Here is a 24,715-nt window from a genome sequence, read left to right as displayed (position 1 = left end):
TAATTTTTAGAGTAGAAACGAAAACACTTATTATTTAAAACGAAATAATCGTGTGACTCTCCTTATTAATGATGTTAATCTTAGAAACCAAATTGAAATTTTAAAGTCAAATAAGTTTTCCTATGCCAAGTTTTTGCGATTTGAACTTAATATAAAAGTCGCTAAATGAGTATACTTTGAAAAATTGGATAAAGCAAAACTGTTGAAACAAACAAATAAGTTTTACGAACGAAATTGTAAGATCAAGTAAAAAATGAAGAATCTTTTGCAAATACTATGCATTTTGAAGGGAGCGTATTGAAATTACGCTTTTTAAAAATTCCAGAATTCTTTTAAGAACGCGCTCATTAAAAATCCCGATAAATTAGAAATACGGAATTTAAAATCTCGTCAAATCCCGACAAATAGGAGTCAAAGGTTTGAATGTAATATTATGAAGCGTATCGGAATCCCACTTGTTAAAATCCGATTAAAACTTGTTTTTTTTTGCGTCGTATAGCCTTTAATATAAAGTTCAATTAAAATAATTATGAAAACAGAATACTTTGTGAATTGATTTGAGTTTATTTTGTTTAAAAAAAACTGTTTTACTTTAAATTCTTTTTTTTTGATATTTTACATTTGTTAAAGGTTACAAGAAAATGAATTTAGACAGATTTCGCATTTCTATTAATATTGATATACAATATTTTTAAAATTTCGATTTTGCAATCAAAAGTTGGGCGATTGCAAAATCGGGAACATAAAAACAGGATTATGAAAAACGGGATTTTAAGAAACGGGAATGTAAAAATTGGGATATGGAACCCAACCCCATTTTTAATTGTTGATAATATATATAAGTGTGTGTTTTCAACAAAATACTTGTGCAGCGGGTGCTACAATATTTAGAATATGGTCACGATAACAATTCGTTCACTTATGTATGTTCATATGGGTTTTTTTAAGCCTTTTTAGTCTTTGGCGTAGTAAACCGCATATTTTCTAAAGGGTGATTTCTTAGATGTTATATTTTTGGCAACACTGGTTTAAACAGCTAACGCACTTTTCGTGTTTTGATTCACTGTCACCAAGCACGCACAACAATGGGCTTATTGAGAGGCTGGTCAATTGGCCTTTAGACTATTTTTTGTAAAACTATGTTAAAGCTCGTGTCTATACAGACAAGCTGGAAAGAGTATGCCAAAATTGGATTTAGCGGATAAACCACTTGAGAAGCATTCAAGGTCAACATTGGCATGAAGTAATCTTCAAACATTAAATAATATGGACCGTACTATCGATTCAAATAAAGATTTCATGCACTTTTTTTAATTTTGTGTTTTTTTTTGAAAACTTGCCTACAGCTTTTAAAAAATCACCCTAATTAATGCTTAGTTATCCCTCAATTTGGTCTTAAATAACTTCCACTTTTCTAGCGAAAGAAAATCTTTTGAGAATTGTCTAAACCAAAATGGGAAACTTTTATTAGGATTGATTGAAGACTTTATTTTTTTCGTTTTAAATGGAACATCTCAAAGTGACTCAAACTAAAACATCACTTTCGTGTCTGCTCAGGGTTTCTCTGTAATAGACTACTGTCTTATTAAAGGTGAATTTCTAAATATAATTGATGACTTTAAGACCTATCTAGCTAATTATTCGTTTCATCTCTCTATAGTTGTCTTTTGCAAATTAGAAAAACTATTAGTAAATCTACAAACAACCGGCAATGATAAATTAAAATGGAATGAAAGACATGCAAATATATATAAAATTAAAGTTAATCATCAGCTAGTTCCGATGCCAAGTGTGACATCTGACTCCATAGATTCTATAACTAACATAGTTTCTTCAGTGATTAGACAGTCTGCAGAACTTTCTTCCCAATGTAGAAATACCTTTCAGTCTGTATGGTACGACGAAGAATGCAAAAAAAGTAGGACAAAATCTTTTGCTTTCTTAAAACAATATAAAAAAAAATAAATAGCGCAGTTTTTAAATCACTGTATTTACAATCAAACCAAGAATACAAAAGGTTATGCAATCTGAAAAAAGAACTTTATTTAAAAAACACAGTTTTTAAGCTCGTTGAATGCAAGGACTCGAAAACTTTTTGGAAGTCAGTACAAGTGTCCCTACTTTATTAGCTCTCAGAAATTGGCCTATCTACTAGATTTATCAGAGTCTACGAAAAAATTCTCGAAAACATGATGGCATCTGTTCAGAATAGTAGAAAAGTATCTAGAGAATTTAGTTGTGAAGCAGGTGTCCCTCAAGGATGTGTTCTTAGCCCTATCATGTTTGAACTGTATATGAACGATGTCGAAAACAGTATGCCTGGGGGAGTTCAGTTCGGGAATATTGATCTTAAAGTCATGCTTTATGCTGACAATCTAGTGATTTAATCAAGCAGTCCGCTAACTCTATAGCCCCAGATTAACAAGCTAAAACAGTTTTGTGATCTATGTGATCTTAGAATAAATACCACCAAATCCAAAATAATGGTTTTCAGATCTCGAAATAGATCAATTGGATATGGGCTAAATTGGACTTTAGACGATGAGATAATTGAGGATATACAATGACATATAATCTCAACATTCAAACCTTTAAATAAAGAAAAAACAAACGCTGCAAAAATTGCAATAAATACAATGTGGTCCTAGTTCTTCGCAAATAAACTCGTAGATATAACTATAAAACTCAAAGTTTTCAATGCCACCGTTAATACTTGTTTTTGCTATGGTAATGGAGTATATAGTTTCGAACAGTTGGATAAAATGGAAAATATATAGAGGTTTTTTTCAGGCAAATTTTTAGGTTACCTATCAAAACCCCTAATTATGCTATCCTCCTAGGGTCAGGCTTACCTCAAATTTTCTTGAAAAATTTAAAGGCTAACACCGATTTTATGATAAAAGTTATGAAGCGGTCCGACCAGAACTTGCCAAAAAGACTCTTTAAAATTTGTTTTAGTTGTAGATATAGTCCGGTCAAAAACTGGTATGATCTTGCTGAAGCACATAAGCTTTCGATATCATTGCCAGTGGACAATGTGGAAGCATTAAAAAATGCACTATGTGAATGTATCTCTGTAATAGATGACTTGATGTATAGGCTTTGTGTTGCGCGAGGGACTGCATCAACATCCAGGAATATATACAGATAACTTAATCTGAAACGTGGTGAAGGAAACTATTTTAGAGAAGAGTTTACAGTTTCTGAAATGAGCTTGATCTTCAAGATCAGAACGGAAATGCTCGATTTGTTCCCTTTGCAACCTTGGTCAAATCGAAGATGTTTTGCATTTTTTAGCACTTTGTCCAATATTACAGGAAATCTGAAGGCTCTACTAGTTTTCTTTCCCAAGAGAAATGTGTCGGTGTACTAAACGGAAATCGTGGCTGGAAGCCTCTTATACGCTATGTCTCACATGCAAGAAAATATCAAAACGAGTGTTTGAATTTGTTTGAGTTGTAACAAGATGTTACAGTAATTGTATCTTCAGCTTTTTTTCGTTTTAACCAAACTAAAAGCCCTTAAAATTAAAAAAAACTTGAGAAATATGCGGTTCTTCTTCCTATTTTTTTCTCACATACAAATCATTATCTGTTTAAGCTAAACTAAAAGCCCATTACCATTTTTTTTTTCTTTTTTCTTCATTTTTTTTTTGTTTTGGCTAAACTAAAAATCACACTTTTTATTGAACATTTACTGCTTTTTTATACTATATATAGATATCAAAATATACTTTAATGATGAACATTGTTCTCTATGGTTCAAAGACTAAAAGTCACATTATGAAAATAATAATTAATTTTTTTTTCTTTAATATTTATATTTACATATTTTTAACTATGAAACTTATTTTGTGAAATATTCTCATTTTACTCAAATATTGTATTTTTTTGTTTTTTATTTAAGTAGTTTTTTCTCCGGCTTATAAAGCCATGCTTTGTATATCTTTTGTTATGAAATATTGTACTTATAAGAAAATTGAAAAAATAAATAACTTATCTATCTTATCCTTCAATCAAAAATGTATTCCTTGTTGTTTTGGACACGATATTTTCACTTAACGAGTACTAATCTTAATAAAAACACGATACATTAAAAAGAGAAAAGTACTTATGAAACTGACAGTTTCGTCTTCATTTTCAAAAATAACTACTCGTATCACAGCGATATTTTTAAAAATCTAAAGTAGTTTAACTTATGTTCTAACTATAGAGTTTTAATGAACTCTTAAGTCGATCAGCTTGAAAGTTTGCCTAAAGTTAGGCAATAGTAAGAGAAAACGGCCTTAATATTCTAAATTAGACATCTGCATCAAGCAGAATTGATATTCTCTCCAAAATGCTATAAAAACCTAATAGAATGTTAAATGAATCATTTTTAAGAAACAATTAAAATAGTATTGTAATTCGAGTATGAGTAAGAGAAATCTGTTCCAAAATTAATTCCTTGATAGGTTTAAGACAAAACCCAAACAACTTAAAGATAAAGTATCTTTTCACTATAAGTACATTTTGTTTTATTAACTTTTATCACCATTAAAATATAAGCAAATAATATAAATCATCTTTTCCGCGAAATCAGTAATAATCCATTAATTTTAAAAACCAAACAAGCTTATAGTCAAATCCGCATTAAGACTTCCACTTTTAAATTTTGTCATCGTTTACACAAGTATCTATAGTTGACGCGTATTCATACCTAGATACAACAAAAAAAGGGATTGGCTACAAGAAGCCTGTAGACGTTAACAAAAGGTATCCCAGTTGATTTTAATCTTGTTTGACAAAATTCATCCTCAACAACAAGAACATGATGCGTGTGCTCAGCTCATGTATACACGCGTTTATCCCATTTCGAATTTATTCGTATGTACAAAAACTATAAACGGAAAAGGTCTTATCTCATATATGGATTTAAATGACATATCTATTTAGTATAATCCCGTTTCCTGATTTACACACGCAGAGATATACATTATAATGTTTTCGATATTCAACACATTGTTCTCAAAACATCAGCATCAGTATCATCGCAGCATGTAGGAGAGAGTTACTCCTAGAAATCATATAAAATTAAAATAAAAAGATCAACGCTTTCGAAAAGGCAAATCCCTAGACAATAGTAAAGTCGAGCGTGGGTTCAGGTAGATGATGCGTATCCCATATATTCCCAACTTCTCAACATCAGACATCCAGTGACAAGGTTCCTACAAAACACAGATCATATAAAGTACCTATAGAATGTTCGGAATATCAAACAAAGCGAATTACCTTGATCTTGATGTGATCGCGCTTGTTTCTTTTCTCAGATGTGTGTGAGGTCCTGTGCCTTACCCTTTATTTGCCCACATATAATCAACCACAACTCAATGTATATGTATATTCGTATATAATGCGGTTATTATAATTATTGTTATCCTAGAAAAGGCTAAGCTGTTTGTGTATATTTTTGTTGTTGTTGCTAAATCTCAATCTTCAACTCAAGCTACAAACATTTGCCAACATTCAGGTCAGGTGTCAGAACCAGTGTCCATCTGTCAGTAGGATCAGAAATAGTTCCAAAACATTTCATATATCATTTTCACATAATATACCGACGGGTAACCATAACCAAGTTATGGCCGTTGACTGAAGAAGAGAAAGACAAAGACAACGACGGTGAACATTCGACGATCGATGGAAGCTGAAAGATTTCCTGAGAACCTACATCACACACACGAACGGTCCTCGCATCAGCAGCGCGAATATGATTCGCATTTTAACGTGCATTTTTCGAGTACGTCCTGCTGTGCTGGGGCTTCACCATTGGGGGCCAGGTGATTAGTATAATTTTTAATGGGCAGAATGTTTTCCCATCATGTGTGCTGGCGGATTCTATCAATAGAGTTCAATCGAACAATCGGTAAGCCTACATATATGTATAAGGGGGGGTTCAATAATGAAAAAGATGATGATGGAAGAAGAAGAACCAACCTGCCATAGACTCACATTTATATAGACCATGTTAATGTGCTAACCATAAACAGGTACAACTTGCGACCTCTATCTTCCATTTATTTTACTAAAAAAACCGCATTCATTGAGGACCTTTCGGCATTTTTATTAAGGTTATTTATTTTTGGTATTATAAAAATAAAACAAGTTAATGCGCTGTTAATTTGTTTCAGCTTTGTAGCAAGGATACAATGTATAAGGGTGAAAAGGATTATTCATTTGTGAGTGAATTATGACATTCTTCTAGGAAAGACTCACAGATTATCAACTTTGAAAGTATTTTCGCTGTTATATAGAAATACCTTTTACAGCCCAAGGAATTGCAGTTCTACTTCTCCATGCTTACAACCAAAGCTATACTATGGTCAAAACCACGATGTGGGCTACAAGATTGTTTTAACTTCGTCTCTACACACATTTCAAGATTAACCTAAATCTAAAGGAAATACCTACTTGATTTTATATCCAAAGCACTTTTTTTTTATTTGTAGCCTTCACCTCATAAAAATTTAATTTTACAATCAGTTTCGGTTAGTAAAACAAAAACGGTGTTGGTTTATTTAAACTTTAATTAGTCTCAGATACGTACAATGCACCATATATACCTAACCTATAATATGGGTGCCTACTTGCATACATACATATGTGTTTGGTACTTAAACCTATTGCAACACTTTAAACATATTTTTAAATTTATTTAATAGTCGCATTTCCTGGAATTCATAGGTACTTTCATACAAGCATATCGTCAAATCTTAAAAAATAAAACTGTAACTGATTTTTATTTTTAAAGACTTTTGAAGCTCATAAAAAACGTAAATTAGAAACTTTAGATATGGTGTTGCGCTCCATTTGCCTAAAAGGAGGTTTCTATAACTATAATAGGTACCTTTGCTTTTTGTAGTTGTTTTGGTTACAAACTTCACATGTTAAGAGGTGTGATAAAAGCTTACCTGTGCATACTAGGTTGTAGCATTACTAATGTGTTGTTAATGATTTTCAAAAAGTCATTCAGTATATTAGAAGAAGCGAAAAAAGCTGATTTGGTAGTTTTGTAGGTTAAGAAATGTAAAGCAATGTCATCATCATCCTCGTATAAGACCTGAGTTTTAACAGGGTGTTTTCTAACAATTTTTTGTATTGATAGAAAAACATATCCATTCTATAGTCTTTTTAAATATACATTTTTTTTAAAACTTGCTTCCACAAACTGAAATTCTGGTAAAATTTTAACAACACCTAAACTCAAAAACAAAGACGAATTAGAAAATTTCACTTTGATTCGAAAATACGATTTATTATCGCAGCTGATAGTAAACAAGAAAATTGTAAAAACTTTAGTACAAAAGTCTAAAAAGATTGTTCTCAAAAAAGTTAAATAATTCAATTGCTAATAAAATTTTGTGTTAGCAGACAATTTTTAAAACAAACTTAAAAAGGTTTTATGTATATAAAGACTTGAAAACTTGGTTTAAAATAGTCCATCGGTATTGGTGTAAAGTAAGATCCTTTCGAAAAATGTGCTAATATGGTCTCAGCGATGCCCAATTCTTGAGAATGCAGTGGAATTGACTGATTTGTATCGTTTGATATGGACGCCTGAAGGGCAGTGATATTTTCGAAATTTCAACCAACCCGTTGTCTCACTGAAATGATAATATCATACCAAATATGTAGACACTACTAGGGAGAAAACTACGATTGAAAATTTGAGTTAAAGCTTTTAGAGTTGCGGTGACATACTCCGAATTTTAGTTCAATATTTTCGCAGATGTTGTTCGAAAATGTATGAAAATTTTGAGTTTACAGAATAAACTGACAATTAAATTCAAAATTATGGATTTAAGAAAACGTATTTCTTACTGAAACAGTTGACAGCATGCCCTACTTACATACCTTAGTATACTTATACTTACGAAAAAAAAATAAGTTGGTCTTACTTCTCAAAATAATTTGGCATTATTTAACTTTGTTTAAGAGCAATTTGACCAACTGCTGAAAAATGGCATTGTTTATCTTTTTTATGGTCAATTTTCGAAAGTTGGTCTCTTATTGAAAAAGAGTGCATTTAGTATTGATAAATCTCTTCTTTGTTGGGTGAAAATTCCCTTTGGGACCATGCTATTTAATTAGTATTGGACGGGTTTATATGAGATACCTATCCACAAAATAAACGATGGTGTTCCCCAGGGCTTCGTTAAGTCTCCGATATTATTACCATCATACTAGTATCCGTGGTATCAGAAATTGACCAATATTTACAACAGATGGACCGAACAATAAACGAACAATACCAAAGTACAAAGAACGGGACCAAATGGACGCTAAAAGAAACGCGATTGCGAAGGCACTAGAGCGGCTTACTGACAAGACTCAAAAACTTGTACAGACGACTTACAGACCCACATGATTTACAGGTTAGGACACTGAAGCCGTCAATAAAAAATGTCAATCTGTTGATTAAGGAGAACTACAGGTTTTCAATTAACAAGTACTTGGACCTTAAGATCCGGTCAGTTAAAACTAGTGACCCTAGTATGTTCCTTAAAATCAACAAGAAATTCAGGAAAAGAACTACAATGACCTTCCGAGTTTGAAACTCCAAAGAACCGAAGAGAACAGAGACGTACTCAGAACAGCGCAGATAGATCCAGAAGAAGCCATCTTTGACGATGACTTTTATATAATTGAAGATCCGAAGAAAAAAGTGGAGGCAGTGGGAGCTGCTTTCCAGCAAATGTACAAGGTGAATATTAGCATTCGCCCCAACCACGACCTGGAAAACAAAGCCCTACTTACTCAATGGCGATCTGAGAACCGCGGTTTCATGCGGTTCGATGACGATTCCTTGGCAAATGCCATAATCGCCGAAATGGGAGCAAGTCCCTTGTTAGTGACATAGGTTGAACTTCACCTCATCTTCAATTCAATAAGAAGTCAGAAGGTGTCGATGGTATATAAAACGTTATACTAAGACGTTTACCGATGGAAGCAATTGACGTTTACACCACACTCTTCAACAAGCACTGAAAATGCATATTATCCAGTGCATTGGAAGACCGCTGTGGTTCATCCTCTCCCGAAAATGGGAAAGGACAGCTCCCAACCCGTCAAATTTTCGGTCGATAAGTCTTCTTCCGAGTATCAGCAAAGTTTTCAAAAAGAAACAATACGGACTCCGGATAAACAGTTCGGGTTCAAGGCGGGTCATGACACAATTCATGTTGCGTCTAAACTCGTTTCTGATATCCAATGGAATAAATCAAAACAACAATGCACGGGTGCTGTTCTGGTTGATCTGGAAAAGGCCTTTGACACCGTATGGTTAGAGGGTCTTTTACCTAAACCTGAGCAGGCTTGCAAGCATTAGCAAGCCATTGTTGTATATATTTTATGATATGCTTAATGAAGAAAGTTTGTTGTCAAAAGTGGCAATGTAACTTCTACCATAACATTCTCAATTAAAAATGGTCCTTCAACAGGGAGCGGTGAATTCGCCGATTCTCTTTAGCATTTAAACCAGCGATCTGATAGGTAGTCTTACAAGGGCAATTGCGTACGCCGACGATCTAATTGCGTACAGAACGGCCCGAAAGATTGAGGTTATTAGAATTCTCTTGCAGCGTGATTTCGACAAGATTCAGCAATATTGCGAAGACTGGAGACTGGAAGTAAATGTCCCGAAGTTGGAGACAATTCTGTTCCGGACTCCGTTGGCTAGGTCGACGAGGGATACGTGCAAGAATTGGCGCAAGATGGTCATTGTTGATTTTCACGGGCAGCCATTAGCGAGAAAAAGTGTTGTGAAGTACCTCGGTATCTGGTTAGATCAATATTTATATTTCGACAAACATATAAATGCTGCTCTGACCAGGGCCAGAGGAACCTTCGCTCTGACGAAACGGCTGTTTTACAGCAGTCGGCTTGACCACAGAGTGAAGGCAATTTGCTACATGACCCTATACGGCCTATGATCGTTGATGGTTATCCTGTGTGGTTTAACGTTGCCCCTTCCCAGATGGAGAAGTTTCGGGTGTTGGAGCGGCAGTGTTTACGAAGCTGTTCTGGCTTATATCGAACAGCCGAATCTTCTTATGTGCATTTCTTTTCCAACGAGGTCCTATACAACGGGGCTCGAATCAACAGAATTGACAATTTCGTGATAAAACTCGTTCGAGGTCACATTGCAAGAGCTATGTCTTAGACCAACAATTTAATTTTCGGGGCGTTCTATCCGAACGACGAGTATTTTGAAAGTGCACTCTTGAGCGGCTTTATTCTACCAGAGGCATTTCTCTTTTTAGATAGATGCGGTCTCATACAGGATAGATTTGAAGTTCCGCTAATCTACCACGTCAGACGAAGACCGTGGATAGGCGACTCCTATACAATCGGGACGTCATGGCACAAGGCGGTTCAGTAGGCTGTGTCCGAACTGGACCGAACTGATAGGGTGAAGCAGGAGAACCAGTTTTGGTGGCTTCAATCGGCACTTGATAGTGGTTAATCGGGATTGGGTTTAAGCCTTGGCCAGCTTTCATACTTGTTTTATAGTTTTAGGGTTTAGTTTTATGTAGAATAGGCATGGTGGCACAAAAAGAAATAGAAAAAACAATGATACAAAAAAAAACATTGAAAAGTAACATGGAATACAAAAAAAGACAACAAAATATGAAAAACAAAAATGTTAGATAGTTAAATTTGCTGCTGTGGTTGTTCTTGTTTTAAGGGTTGGTGTCCAAAGACGAATTTGAGTCTTATGGATAGAATTGAAATAAGAGCTCTAAAAACCATAGGCGATTATTCTATTACTGAGGCATTTGTTGTTGTTGAAGACCTCCGCAAGGTCCCATGCCTATCATTGTTTTATCTAAATTTTAACAAGCAGTGCTTTAGTAAAATAGATAGTTGTATTCCTCCCATCAAACAATTGTTTCGCAATGCCCATACTTCTAGGAAAGCTCATTTGGACGTACTGGTTAAGTACAGGGATTCTTTTTTAAGCCGTACTACAAGAATGTGGAATGCTTTACTTGGCTCAATATTTATAATAATATAAACAAACAAAATAAGTGAAAATTTTAACAGTAACCCATGAGTGATGAAGAATTTTATTAAAGGTCAGAATAAGATCACTTTCAGCGGGTTCCGGAAACATTTTAAAAAATAGGTTTGTTTCACATTCAGTTTTTTACAATTCCAGAAAATAAATTGAGTAAAGTCAAAATGTTCTTCTTATATTTGAACTTTGCAGAAGCCTCGAGTTGAAATCTTGGCCTAGTTGATCTTATCATGAGAAAGTGATTCTTGTATCTCTTCAGTCCTTCTACCTCAAAATCAGTTAATTCACAAGCATTGTGAATTAAAAAATAAAGGTGGTAGTATACATATATCTCCCCAAAAGCAAGCTGTCAAAATTGTTTATTTTGTGAATATTTATAAAAGAAATACTTTTTCCGAGCAAACACCTTTTCGGGAATATTCCCATCCAAGAACAACAATGATCTCTTTTGAAAGTTTAAAAAAACAACATCATGAACAAAACTCCCTGATTAAGGAACTGCCCTGGCGAAATTGATATCATTTTCGTTTCATTACCTTACAGTCTGTTACCTTCCTTCCGTTTTGAATGTTTTGATTTCCTTTACTCTTGTGTTATTATTATTTTTATATTGTTGTTTTGTTTTGTGTTGATGTTTTCGCATATCTACCCTCGGGGATTATGGTTCTTATTTCGAACACACAAATAAAACTTGTTGTGGAATTAAATTTTGAAATGGATACCCTATAAATATTTCAATACCACAAACATTATATTTTTGGTGGATGAATGTGGTAAAGGCAATCCGTCAACGCGTTCATCCTGATGATGGGTTTGCAAATGTTGTTTTTTTTTTTGGTTGTTCTCTCTCCTTCAACACCCCTTATATTTTTCTTTCATTATTTCAAAACAATTGTTTATTCAAAAATAAGGTTAAAAACAACACAAAGGGATCAACTTATACTTACAAAAAAAAAACCAAAGAGAGTATGAGATGAAATTTTCACAACACCACACAAAAATGCAGGTCAGAAACTCTTAAAAAATAAAGAGCAACATTTTTGAAAAAGAAAAGTCTATCTTTGAATAAAACAGCTGGGTCTCGCTTTAACCGATGTGTGATAGTGATTAAAATCAAAAATACTCCAAAACGCAGCTAAAGGTTTTCTATTGTTATCTTGAGTGACAGAATTAAACCGACACACAGAAGAAAAAATTGCTTCTTTACTCAAAATGTTTAGCGATGCAAAATTGTCGCGTTGTCGTCCTCGTGATCAATTGAATAGGTCTTATCTAAAAGTAACACACCCGTGTATATTACGATGAATAAAGGATTAATCTCAACCTCAGAATTAACCCAAGTCTTATGTTGCAAACCACCACTTTATTCCGTTCAGTTGTATTTGTACTCATGCTGATGAAGAAAATCACGATAAGACGATTTTTACGGACGAACGCGTAAACGCCAATCCCACTTCTACCATATACAATACATACAACATCGTCGGTTCATGTCTCTGTACGTATTAAGGTTTACTCTAGGTCCTAACTAGTCGTTCTGTGATATAGCGATATGATATTTCAGTGATTGTTACCTTAAAAAACTAACAAAAAAAAAACACTAACATCAGAAGGGAGATGTGAATGCTAAAATTGAGGACTCAGTCTAGGTTAAATGTAGATGTCTGATTACTATCTCAAGCAGCATTTGAACGCGCGTCGTTGGGTTCTGCTAGAAGTTTGAATTAAGCCTAAGGATATTTGTTGGTAATATAAATTATTGAAGTGATGTTTGATAAAATATAATTTAGAAAAAATATCAAAATAAGTTTACTTGTAAAGTAAATATAAGACTACAATTTCATTACAAAATATTCGAATATTAGAGAGTAAGATAACCACTTCAAAAAGTTCTGAATGAAACAGAATAAAACCGCATTTAACGGTATACAAAATGAAAATAAAGTCGCGAAAATCACATTTTGACCAAATCGTTCTATCCAACGGTTAAATGAGCTTTAAATACATAAACAAATATTATAAATACTTAAAAAACTCGTTGTTTAATTTTTAAAACTTCAATTCTCAAGAATTGCACCAAATGTTTTGAAAAGTCGTTAAATGGCGCCCAACGGCGGAAGATTATTTTACTTAATCGTTTGTTCAGATATTTTGGTTTTATCATTGTTTCTTCAGAACTGAAGCTGTTTTAATAAATCAATAGGTGCAAACGTTTTACTGATGGCTTATAATACTTTGAAGAATGAAAAATACAGCACAAAACTGAAAAGTCGAAATTATAGGATAAAAAAAGCTGTGTTTTGGTTTGTGCTTTACTTGTTCCTCTTTAGGCAGCATACGAGGCTTTGTCTTCTACTGCTTCATGGTTAAGGGAAGTATCGTGTAACACGCCGATTTTCATGAAACTTTTTACAGAAGATATCTACGAAAAACTTAAAAGGAGATATTTCAATATACGTAGAAACAGCTCCTAATTTTTTAGCTGGAATTATTCTAACGCCTCGTACAATGCTCCGACATCGAGCAGACGAAAACAAAGTCTTCTTGACTTCTATAATTTATCTGTAAACCTTAAAATGACTGGTTTTAGCATTTTGAATGTGTTTAAACTCGATTCAAATCAAGCTAATCGGTTTAAGTTAATTAAAAGACCTATACGCAGTTTCAAAAAGTATAAGATTTCGAGCTAAAACGCGATTAAAGTTTGAAAAATAGAAACTACATAGATAACATGTCTCTGGATCATATAATAAAACCTGCTTTCGTTCAAAGACTTAATTTTGTTCTGCCTTAATTTTTATAAAATTGAACAACTTTAATATCTTTGAGCGTCTTAAATTTAATTGGAACTGTTTCGGCAAGCCGGACGTGCCAATAATAATAATGATGTCATATCTTCTATGGTTTTAAAAATAAATATTCAGCCTTCAATAAAAATACACTCAACCAAAAAACTCTGCGTTCTCAAATACTTCTCGTCTGCAGTGCAAATGTCGAATTGAATGTCCTTTTTCGTATGTCATCAATAATTAAGACACTTAATATAAGCAATAGGAAGGTAATAACCAGTTTTGAAAATTGCGGAAACGTTCTAAAAACGCTTTCACAGCGAACGTGGATATCAGCAAAAGCTCAATTTGAGCAGAAAAAAATACAAATTTAGAGAAATGCTTTTGTGGTCCTATTTTACAACAGTAGTAAAAATACCACCAATAATTGTACAAAACTTACTGTTTCAAACAGTCTTCTCTTATGGCAACACCTTAGATCATATCTTATCATGTTTTTATCGGCCTCACTAACTTTTTTACTTATGTATAAAATGTGTTAAAGTTTTCAGAAGCTAGACTTTATTTAGAACAGATATTTCGTTTCCTGATACGACCTTTTCCTTTAATTTCTGACTCAACCGAATCAACAGATTTTGAACTCTATCCAATTACAAGACTTGGTAACTATACATCAGGGATAGTAATTAAAATCATAGCGCCTTAAGTTACATACGCATATATTTTTAGATACAGTCGCATAAAAAACGATTTCGTTATGGTTAAAAGTTTAGAGACGCATATATAACAAAGTAGTACCGGGTTAGTAATTTTCCTGGAAAAATTTTCAAACATAAACTTTTATTAGCATGTAAGACTTGTGTGTTATAGGTATGATATCCAAAAAAAGAACATTAAAGTTCTACACTGCATTTCTGTATATATTTCTATTGGGATCCTCGAGGCCCATTACCATCAGTTAAGTTCATAAAAATCTTAAACCATTTATATGTTACATAGGCTCAAGTAGTAGCAGCGGCACCGTGTCAAGCCGCCGCCGGCCGCCGGCCGCCGGTAGGTCAGCAATACATATGTAAGAGTAACTTTTTTTTTACGATGCTATTCCACCAAAAACTTCTGGTAATAATGCAAAAGTCTTTCCCTAAAGAGATAGATATATGATGATACATGAACCTCCGACGTTAAAAAAAAACTTAATAAAACATCCACTTAACATTACTGGAGGATGCAAAATGGTATTTCTTTCTATCTTTTTGAACCTTTTTTCGGTTTTAAGGTGCTGAATTCCGTTGTGCCTTGGTGAGTTTCCATCTAACGGAAAGACTTAAATTTATGACTATACGAGCAATAAACGTTGTCAAATAAACATTATCACATTGTTCCCATTAAAAAATAAAAAAGGAAGCATTCTCGCAATGCGTATAACGTAGCTGTACGAGAATGAATATTTTTTACTGAAATTTTGATCATAAAATAGCTTTAAGGCTCCATATAAGAATGAGTAATAATATCCTTGTGTGTTCCACTGTATTGTGTCTGTTTTGTACATCTGATATCTGGACAGAGTGAGTGTGGTTGCTTGTAGCTTTAGGTATAGTAACAATATGACTTATGATAGACAGAGTTGAAACCATAACTGACTTTGTGGTGACCAACGACCGAGCAGGCTATATATTTGATTCACAAACGAAGGTACTTTAGGTTGCGCTCAGAACATTCATAAAAACGCCAGTCTGAGTTTTGGTTTATAGGTGAGGGCATGCTTCGTATAAATGCACACAAAATGCACGTAAATCACATTTTGTACATGTATTGTATCCTTATTTTTCTTTCCTCTGAAATGACAGAATTTACTGCAAATTCGGTACTAACGCTTATGCAAATGTATATTGGATATGTATATTATTATAGCCATTTAAACAGCTTCTTTTTGGTTGAAAACGAATGAAAATGACCCACATTTGCAACAATTCAGAAAATGTTTTAGGGTATTGGTGTTGAAAATAAGAAACAATTTTACCGGACTTTGTAATGTGTATGAGTTTTTTATGAGCTATTTTTCTTTCTGATGAAAACAGAACAAATGAATTAAAAACTTCACTGAGATCTAAAATTTAAGAGTCTTAAAATTCAGAATTTTAAGTACCATTTATGAAACATCAAACTTTGCTGTTTATAAAAATATGGTTTCGTTTTGAACAGTTCAATATTTTTGCAGCTGTAACTTTTGAAGCTGTCATTTTTGACATTTGACAGGTAATGTCATTACTTAAAATGAAAAGATATGTACGGTTTAGCAAGGTATTGCAATCGTTGGGTTCCGTGGCACACAAACAACAAAAAAGCACAATTTTGGAATAAGAGTTTCCTTTCCATTTTATTTCTCTCAATTGGCCATGCCATGGAAAATTACGTCCTTCTTTTTAATGAAACAAAATCTCGTTGGTTTCTTTTTAAAATACCCCATATTAAAAGATACTGTATTAATAGATCAAGTGACTCTACTACAGAACTACTTAAGGCCAGAAAAATTTACTTCCAACAATTTTGAACAGTTCGGGACAGTCCTTAGCCTCAACCAACATGTGTCTCCAGCCAGCTCGGTCCCTAGTAAGCTGTCTCCAGTTTCACACGCTAAAATGGTTGAGGTCCTCTCACACCTGCGTGTACTGCGCCGTCCCTCGGGATTGGACTCGAAGACCTTCCGAACTGGAGCGTTGTTTTCCATTCGCCCCAGCAATCTAAGTTGTTGGACTTTAATTTTGTTAACTAGTTTGTACAGTTCCTCGTTGTGTCTTCTCCACCACTCTCTATCTATGTAGACGGAACTTAAAATCACCCGAAAAATTTTTCTCTAAGGAAAGAGGCTCTCATCTTTCTTTGACAGGGTCCAAGCCTCAGCGCCATAAATGAGAACCGTGATGATGAGCGTTTTCTGGATGGTGACTTTAGATGTTCGAGAGAGGACTTCTTAATTGCATTCTAAGTCCAATAAAGAAGCAGCAATTGACAAGAGTTATTCTTCGTTTGATTAAAGCGCTGGTGTCATGGTCCGAATTTATAGCGGTGTTTAGGTAGAAAAAGTAATTAACTACCTCAAAGTTATTGTTAACCATTGTGAAGGTTTGTTCAAGACGTCGGTCGTCATTCAATGTTCTTTTTTTGATGACAGTATACAATTGGTCCCAATTCTCAAAAACTCGCCGCTCTTCCGAAAAATTCAATATCATCAGCGTATTCCAATAATTGGATAGAGCTTTGGAAAATTGTGCCGCTAGTCCAGAAAATGTTCAAGAAGTCGAATGACAGTGCATCGTCTTGTCAACCTTTTTTAAAATCAAACAAATCTTTTTCAACCTTAATAGTTATTTCTCCGTCGTCATTCTTACAGAGGGATTAGTTTGACGGCGATGCCAAAACTAAACATTGCTCGTTAAAGCTCTTCTCTATAAATGCTATCATACGCAGCTTTGAAATCGATAAAGAAAAGTCGGGTATAGATTGGAGTCATACTGATATGGACCTATTAGGTTGTTGACGAACGGTTTCAAACGTTCACATAAGTTGGTGCATGGTCGCTACCAACTCATTGCAAATTTAAGCCGTAAATAGCAATTCTTCAACATTTTTCGGATGTTTTTGGGGCCATAGGTCAGCACGCCTCAGGTTCAGGACGCAAGATAATGTCCTCACCAAAAGTTACCTAGCATAAATTGACTATTTCAATGCTTAAACCGAACCAATATTTTGGTAATAAAGTTGTACGATTTGCAAACGTTGTTCAGGAAATGGCAAACCGAATTGAGTTGTTATACAAATAAGATTATGACACTTTTTCTTATACTTTGTCAGATATTCATGGGTTTAAAACAAAAATAAGGTACTTTGAAATACCACAGAAAAAGTCCAAAATTCCTAACCCTAATTTTGACGAAATATGAAGTTTTATGTATCTAGCAACACCTAATGGTAAGTTCTCCTTTTTTATATGAATAAATATACCAGCATTAAGAACCTATTTAAAAACATGTGGACCATCAAACTGATTTTCAACTCAATAAATGTGCAAGGGTCAACGAACCATAAGATATGAAAATAGCTTCAGTTTAAATCACAAACAATCTTGTAAGCTCGCGTCAAGCAGTTTTCCATCGAATTACCTCCGATATACACCTCCTTCTCACTAAGAGAACATTAAAATCATCTCAAAATTATATCAAAAACAGACTTCCGTCGGCAAAACATTACAAACTTTCTCTACCCCACAAATACGAGCATTCGACAAAAATCGATGCTGTACTTTCTAAGTTTACCCTTATCAAAGAAATTTGTGAATTATGATGGGAGTTTCTTGAACTCTCGGAGTTCTTAGTTTCTTTGTTTTTTTTTCTTCAAAACTCCATGAAGAGTTCGAAATTCGCAACGCTAGACCATAAGAAATAAAAACTAGCAAAAGAACTTTTATTGTTATGTTTGGTATTTTGTATAATAGTAGTAATTGTTGTAATGTTGTATAAGGTGGAAGTTTCATTTTCAAATCTACACGCAACCCCAAATAGAAAAACACCCACAAACCCTCTATTCGATAAGGCACAAGTGTATACCATACATTGAACAAGCATTAGAATTTTGTTCAATCATGACACCATACAAAAGTCGACGTCTTCTCTTCGAATTCATTGTGGCATTTTAAGGCCAAAACCGAGGGGGTATTTGCTGCTATTACGAGCCTAAGAATGTGGGCTATACCTATATTAACTCTCGGGTCGTTCGGTCGTTCTAATTCAGTGTGTGTGCATTCAGGGTAAAATGCAATGAGGGTACGATACGATACGAGTATATTGTGGAGTTCTTCCACATAATCAACTTTTGAGAATGTTGCTTCTGGTTCTGACATCAATTCTCTAAACGTTGGCCTTCGGCACCCATAGCATTCATTTCATACATTTTTCAGTAGACTGAGAAAGAGAGTAGGTATATTGAGGAAAATATACTTGGGCTCGTTCGTGTGTGAAATTCCGTGCAGAATTTGTGATAACATCCGTGACGTCGTCGTCATCGTCAGGCCGTCGTCCGTCGTCTATGTTGGTTGTCAAATGTTCGTCGTCTGCATCGAAATCGTCATTGGCGTTAAATCGAGTCGAATTGAGGTATTTTAAGGTAATTTTTTGTATATTATTTTTTGAAAACAGCTGAAATGGAAAAACACGCAAGAATCTCTGTTCTGAAATTGAAATATCTTAGATTCAAGATTTGATATGGATTATAATAAAATTCAATGGAATTAAGATGAATATTGTCACAATTCGAACTCAGATGGACCTTTTGGAATAAACCTCTTTGAATAAAAAGCCTATACCAATCTTCAAAATAGAGACCTGAGAAACGGATTCATTTCTTCAATAGATTGCCTTAAGATATTTTGTTAAAAATAACGCATATTCAAAGTCTTTCACTTTTAAGCGACTGCATCATATTTAAGTAAAGCTTAAAGTTCTTCATAAAGTAGAAGCAGGTATCAGTGATAAAAAACAAAACCCTACGTCCCGTCGTCACCTCAGACATCTTTAACTTCTACGTCGTTGTTGCAGGTTCAAGCTACATACTTGAGACGATAAAAAGTTTCTATAGAAAATTCTTTTTCTTTATCAAATCAATGAATTCTCTTATACCAAAAACCTCTTCACGAAATAGATATCTAACAACATTAAATAAATAAACTTTTTGAAAACATCTCGTTTCCACCTGCTTGTTGACATACATTTCATTGTTTCCGCAATATATGTACCTACTACATACACATACACACTTCCAAGGAACACCCTTTCAAAACAACAACATAAACATAATTGTAATTCAAACAATTAACCAAACAATTGCTGAACAACACTTCAAACAACTCTCAGGCTTCCTGCACTTGAGCTAAAGAAAAAAAACGCCCAAACACCCAACGCCCAATATAAAATCCAAAGCATATTACTCGTGTACATGTGTATCCTTTTGTATCCTTATTTGAACGAAATCAAATCGTTGTCGTCATATCGTCCTTATTCAAAAGTAGCTCCCTTCGACTTGATGGTATACCTATACTCGTAGTCTGACATAGCAATCAACCCCCAACTGATATTACAATAAATTTTATTCGAAAAACATTTACTATTATAATAAAGCGCGCACCATGCATTACATCCTTTATGCACTTGATCGCCGCCGTCATGTCACAGCCACCGCGCGCCGCCGCCGCACCGCCGCCACCGGCACTGATGCTGCTGAAATCAACCCACAGGGTTTCGATTCTTCCTGATGTTGAGGCTGATGCTGATGCTGATGTTGCAAGTGGTTTTGTCATCCCTTTTGATGTGTGGCATTGAACGGCACACACAACAGCAACAAAATCCTCCCCTATAAATGACAACAATGGAAAATTTAATGGGAAAATTTGTGCACGAAGCCCTTAAACTGCTCGGCACAGGAATATACATCATCCTTATACCATCCAGCGTTTCGATGTGATTCAAAGGACTCTCTCTTAAGACGGGTCACAGATGTTTGTTTGTTTTTGACAGTATGCGACGACCGACGACGACGAACGACGACGACTACGCATGGAAGTAATTTTTGTTTACAACTTTTTCAAAAAAAAAAAATCCATACCTTACGCGAAGCTATATACCAGCTTCAATCAGCAGGAAGGACGTCGAAGGACCTTTTGACAAGCTTTTCATTTTACTTGGTTGGTCTTTGAGGGTTTTCTGCGTTGTTGATTCCCACTTCCACTTCCGCCACCACCGTTTTTTGATATTTCAAATTCAATTTACAATCAAAACACTCCGACGACGAATGTTCAGTGAGCTATTGCCGACTTAAGACCTCGAGAAAACATGCTCTTGCGACAAGTGTATTTGTAATTTTCTATTTGAAGATAATATTTACTGGGTTAACTTTTATGGATTCGCGTGTCTTCACCTGTTTTTCTTTACTTATGATCTTTTATTGATTCCTTCCTCAGTGTTTTTGTATTGTTTTAAAAAATAAATTAAAGAGTTTTTCATCATCTTTTCACATGTATGAATGTAAACACCCTGACTGACGTTTGGTGTTCTGTTATGTTTACATTAAAATATAACATCAAGGACTCTCACACCAGCTACGGGCACATTGACGCAAATTAATTTCAAATTAGTTTTGCATCATATGGTCCGTGATGCAGAAAAATGGTGAACACGCACAAAGTGTTTCACTTAAAATGCAAACAGCAGCAGTTTTTCTTTCTTGTATATTTTATATGTATGGAAAGGATACTGTAACGGTTTGGAAATCCTTAAAGGATGATGAATAATTGTATTCTTATGTCTGTAAAAGGGGATGATACGTACTCGTTTTTGGGTGAATGAAGGATGAAAAACCGGGACTCATCTGGGATTTTATTTTTTGAAAGGATAATTTGGTTATGGGTGGGTTTATTGTCCATGTAAAATGCTGGTTGATATACTTTCTGGTGGTTACAAATTGGCTTTTGGTTTATGGCTTTCCTGAATTGTTTTATATGCATACGAAATATTTGCTTGTAATCCTAGATTCGTTATGCTATATTTTTATTCATAAGAACTGGAAAATATTTGAAGCAATATTTTGTGAAACGGATATTCTATCATCTGACAATCATACTCTAGGTCCTACATAAAGGCTTTTTCAATGAGAACTTGACAACGTGCACAATCGGAGAAAATGCGTCGTTTCAAATGGTCTATCAGCTTCAATTCATGTGTCGGCTTGATCTTGCATGGTGTGTAATCCGAGATCCTCGATCCTTAAACTAAAATTTTGGCAATGTTTTGACATCCTTAAAAAAACTAACTTTCTTGCAATCGTTCTCTAGGTCCTACATAAAGGGTTTCATAATAAGCAATTGACAACTTGTCCAATCTGAGAACGTGCTTTCATCGTTTTAAATAGTCTATTTACTTCAATTCATAAGTTAGCTTGATCTTGTAGGCACGTGTGTAGACCGAGATCCTTATTCTTGAGAATTTAGTAGAATTCACTGATTTGGATCGTTTTCTACCTCGTCTTGTTGTCTCGCTGATACACAAGGAATATGTAGACTCCAATTTATTATTGTATATCAAATAGGGTAAAATTAGGAATTGCGACCAAAAATTGAAGTTAACGCTCTTAAAGTTGCAATCACTGAATAAAAATTTCTGTAAAAACTTATGCAGACGATACTCGTGTGCTTAACCATGATAAAAGTGTAAGTTTATTGAATAAATTGTCAATTTTAGTTCTAGGATTAGTGAAAAGCGATGTGTTCACAATTAAATTCAAAGTTGTGGGTAATATTAAAAACCCGAAAAATCGTTAAGGCACTAAATCAAACAACTGAGAAGCATTCCACATTCGCGTAGTACGGCTAAAGAACGAATCTCTGTACTTGTACAATACGACCGATGTTGGGCCCTAGGGTATATTGTTGAGCATTCCTAGAAGCGGTTGAATTGTTAAGGGGATGCACTTCAGGTGGTTATTTCTCTAGAACCGTAGAAGAAGGTGAGACACGAAACTTTTCGACGATGTTCGAGCGACGTAAATTATCCTTTGATGGTATTCAAATCAAATGGGGTGGCGCAACAGTCCGTTGTAAACCAGGGCCTAGTGACTTACAACTCTCAGCCATTCCTGTGTGCGAGTACTGTTGTCAGGAATTGATGGTATTATCCGAATCAATTTTAATGCTCTACGTTCAATACTGTTCAATAGGCTTAAGTAAGTTGCAGGAGCACCAGCTTAGATAAGTGGGTTAAACTCAATATTTGAAGGTATATAAGTCTTGTAGATAAGAGCCAGAGCCGAGAATATCGAAATGTTCAGTCTCCTCGATGCAAATTCCATCTATTGATAATCTCGCTTTAACGATACAAGGCAGCATTGGGTTTTCGAAGCATTCACGCGATTTTTTATTCCCCATTGTACACTGCTGTTTAGGTCGGTATTTAATGAGCTTATAGTTGCAGTTCCAGATCCGAAGAAGAGGGATGTGAATCTGAAAACGAATATGAAAAACTAAGAGTATTGTATTTGATTAGAAGTTGCAAACAAGAGATCATTATAATAAAAATGAGAAAGAGTGTTGGAGATAGAAAAGAGCCCTGAGGTACATCACCATTTATGTTGTGGTTTTTAGACTTGACACATCCGAAAGGTAATGACTAATCCAATGAAGGAGGGATTCATGAAAACCGAAAGCTCAAATTTTCGATAAGAGCGCCTAATGCCAAGCCCTATAAAATGCTTTTGAAATATCAAGTGCAATAATCTTAATTTTCCAAATCGATGAATGGAATTGTTCCCCTGTTCGGTGCGATGAACTATGAGATCACTAGAGGACCTATTGCATTCGATCTTTGAGATATTTCTTAAGCTGATAATTAATCAGTGTTTCCATGACCTGGGAAAGAGTGAAAGTAAGTGCAATCGGTCTGTAATTAGGGAGGATTCACCTTTTTTGTGATAGGTTGGACAAATGCTGTTTTCCATCCGCTTGGAACGAGACCCGAGGAGTAGGACAGCCAAAAAGGCTTACGCAGTGGTTTTGTCAGCGTTAGTTTTACTAAAAGATTTTTTTAATTAGAAAAATATTATAAAACTAATTTGAATTTTATTAACTTTCCATTGAAAGTGGTTATAATTGTTTCAATTAGTTGATTTTAATGCTTTGACGTTTCTATGCAAGTCGGGTGATACTATCGCTACAGTCCTGTGTAAACTAGGACCTCACCAAACAAAATTTTCCATGTAGCTCGATCCCCAGCTACATACTAAGTAGTTTAACCTAACTGGAACTGCGGACGCTACCGTGGATTCCATCTCGGGAATTCCTCCGCTGTGGTTTAAATGAAAGGAGAGTTGCCCTAGTGGAAACACATCCCCCCTTTTCACGTTAGCTACTTCCCACTGTTAAGTTTTGTTTAATCACATTTCTTCCATGAATTCTGGTAACAAAAATTATTCGATTCTAAAACATAAAAACGATTTTATGAAACAGTAGCTCTAATGATTTGATATATATTAACGAGTTTGGCAACATTTTGCAAGAATTATGAGCTTTTCATATTATAAATACGCTTCTGTACTTTGCTTTTACATGTTTCTCAACATGAACTACAAACTCATCCGAAACATATTTGAATTATAGTGAGAACCTTGACTGATCAGGTAGCTAAAATATTTGCGTGTCTTGCTAAATGAACACGCAACTCAAAAAGATTTTTAAAACAACTTACGTAAAAAGAAGGTGATTACCATTACTTCTTAATTTTACTGAATAATTAAACTTCAAATGAAGGAAATACATAGATTTACTTCAGATTGGAAAAATTCCAATTAAGAATCCTAAGAGTAAATAAGATTAATAGAATGTTTACAATTAGTTAAATGTTTAAGTTTGTAAAATCCTTATCAAGTCGCACACAATTGAATTCTTGGTTAAGCCTGAGTTAATCCTTTAAGCCCAATGGCTCAAAATCTAAGTGTTATTCTAAAACATGATTCTACAACCTTTAACATTCCCACTGAACACCCTTTTCGATTTAAATAATTTTTTTATTCACAACTGACATTTTCTATCGCCATCGTTAACTCAGAAGTAGCACCACATACAATACATATGCACCTTCCTAACCTATTTAAGAAGTCATATAACTGATTTATACCATAAATTAATTATGCAAACAAAAGATTCCCTCAATGTTTGACATATTCTTTTTTCTAAAAAGGTCACATTAACTAGTTAAACGACTATTTTCCGTTGCCCTGTCACTTATATAACTTTCTGACTGCATTACATCAACAAAAATCTGTACTTAATTACG

General features: G+C 34.4%; 1 protein-coding gene across 3 annotated transcripts in view; it reads left to right on the top strand.

Moving 5' to 3' along the window:
- LOC129946903 (LIM/homeobox protein Lhx1) overlaps positions 1-24,715 on the top strand; it is a 134,410-nt gene that overhangs the window by 61,005 nt on the left and 48,690 nt on the right. The window lies entirely within an intron of this gene.

The sequence above is a fragment of the Eupeodes corollae genome, chromosome 2 (genome assembly GCF_945859685.1).
Source record: "Eupeodes corollae chromosome 2, idEupCoro1.1, whole genome shotgun sequence".
Classification (NCBI taxonomy): domain Eukaryota; kingdom Metazoa; phylum Arthropoda; class Insecta; order Diptera; family Syrphidae; genus Eupeodes; species Eupeodes corollae.
This window is presented reverse-complemented; position numbering and strand designations above follow the sequence as displayed.